Source organism: Durio zibethinus, unplaced genomic scaffold (genome assembly GCF_047325235.1).
Source record: "Durio zibethinus cultivar Kanyao isolate XHJ-2024 unplaced genomic scaffold, ASM4732523v1 HiC_scaffold_400, whole genome shotgun sequence".
Classification (NCBI taxonomy): Eukaryota; Viridiplantae; Streptophyta; class Magnoliopsida; order Malvales; family Malvaceae; genus Durio; species Durio zibethinus.
The window spans coordinates 262,501-265,000 of NW_028323023.1; positions in this window are offsets into that span (position 1 = coordinate 262,501).

Consider the following 2,500-nt stretch of genomic DNA (forward strand, 5'->3'; position numbering starts at 1 on the left):
CACGCTGGGCCCTGGTGCGGCAGGTTGCCTCGACCACCATCGGCACACGCTGGGCCCTGGTGCGGGCGCTTGCCTCGACCACCATCGGCACACGCTGGGCCCTGGTGCGGGCGCTTGCCTCGACCACCATCGGCATACGCTGGGCCCTGGTGCGGGCGCTTGCCTCGAGCACCATCGGCACACGCTCGGCCCTGGTGCGGTCGGTTGCCTCGAGCACCATCGGCACACGCTGGGCCCTGGTGCGGCAGGTTGCCTCGACCATCATCGGCAGCCTCGACCGCCATCGGCACACGCTGGGCCCTGGTGCGGGCGCTTGCCTCGACCACCTTCGGCACAAGCTCGGCCCTGGTGCGGTCGGTTGCCTCGAGCACCATCGGCACACGCTGGGCCCTGGTGCGGCAGGTTGCCTCGACCACCATCGGCACACGCTGGGCCCTGGTGCGGCAGGTTGCCTCGACCACCATCGGCACACGCTGGGCCCTGGTGCGGGCGGTTGCCTCGACCACCATCGGCACACGCTGGGCCCTGGTGCGGGCGGTTGCCTCGACCACCATCGGCACACGCTGGGCCCTGGTGCGGGCGCTTGCCTCGAGCACCATCCGCACACGCTGGGCCCTGGTGCGGCAGGTTGCCTCGAGCACCATCGGCACACGCTGGGCCCTGGTGCGGCAGGTTGCCTCGAGCACCATCGGCACACGCTGGGCCCTGGTGCGGGAGCTTGCCTCGAGCGCCATCGGCACACGCTGGGCCCTGGTGCGGCAGGTTGCCTCGAGCACCATCGGCACACGCTGGGCCCTGGTGCGGTCGGTTGCCTCGAGCACCATCGGCACACGCTGGGCGCTGGTGCGGGCGCTTGCCTCGACCAGCATCGGCACACGCTGGGCCCTGGTGCGGCAGGTTGCCTCGATCACCATCGGCACACGCTGGGCCCTGGTGTGACAGGTTGCCTCCAGCACCATCGGCACACTATCGGCCCTGGTGCGGGCGGTTGACTCGACCACCGTCGGCACACGCTGGGCCCTGGTGCGGGCGCTTGCCTCGAGCACCATCGGCACACGCTGGGCCCTGGTGGGTTTAGGCACATCTTCAAATTTCTGCCGTGCCAATGCCATTTTTATGGCTTGTAAATTCATACAATGGTCCCCTAAGCCTTCACGTGAAGTTTCGTTGGAAGATGACTCGTTTTCTATTTTTCATGATTTTCGAAACTTTTTGCGGTTCGAGATTTTTTAAAATTTTTTTATAAGGATTTTTGGCCCCAAATTTTGTAGGCATGATCCTTCTATTTTTGTTGGCATGCACAAAAAAATTCAGCTAAAAACTCGAAGTAGAGAAGATTTTGTGACCGTTTGAAAAAAGTGTCCCCATTTCAGACACTTTAACGGCTACTGGTAGCAAACCTGTAAAATCTCAAATGCTCTTTAAGGGGGTGTGAATTCTCAGAGGTTTGATGAGGGATAGGGGGCCAACACAAGGCCAAGTACCAGCACCCATCGCACATCATGTGCGCACACCCCCCCGGCCCCCCTCCCAATCGCCGAAACCCCAATGCCGCCGGTCAGGTTCTCCGGCGGTACTCCGGCGATGCTCCGGCGATGCTGTCCCGAGTGAAAAAAATGCGGCACCAGCACATGCTGGAGCCAAGCATGGGCACCGTGGCTCAAAATCGAACTTCGGCCAAGGCCTCGACCATCAATGGCACATGATGACGCATGGTGATGGCACATGCATCGACCATCATCGGCATAGGCTGCCCTTCGGTACGGGCACTTGCCTCGACCGCCATCGGCACAAGCTGGGCCCTGGTGTGGGTTGTTGCCTCGATCACAATCGGCACATGCTGAGCCTTGGTGCGGGCGGTTGCCTCGAGCACCATCGACAGACCCTGGGCCCTGGTGCGGCCGGTTGCCCCGATAACCATCGGCACACGCTGGGCCCTGGGGCGGGCGCTTGCCCCCAGCACCATCGGCAAACGCTGGGCCCTGGTGCGGGCGGTTCCCTCGACCACCATCGGCACACGCTGGGCCCTGGTGCGGGCGGTTGCCCCCAGCACCATCGGCACACGCTGGGCCCTGGTGCGGGCGGTTGCCCCCAGCACCATCGGCACACGCAGGGCCCTGGTGCGGGCGGTTGCCCCGAACACCATCGGCACAAGCCGGCCCTTGGTGCGGGCTCCTGGCTCGACCACCATCGGCACACGCTGGGCCCTGGTGCGGGCGGTTGCCTCGAACACCATCGGCACACGCCGGCCCTTGGTGCGGCCGGTTGCCTCGACCACCATCGGCACACGCTCGGCCTTGGTGAGGGCGCTTGCCTCGACCACCATCGGCACACGCTGGGCCCTGGTGCGGGCGCTTGCCTCGACCACCATCGGCACACGCTGAGCCCTGGTGCGGGCGGTTGCCTCGACCACCATCGACACACGCTCGGCCTTGGTGAGGGCGCTTGCCTCGACCACCATCGGCACACGCTGGGCCCTGGTGCGGGCGGTTGCCTCGAC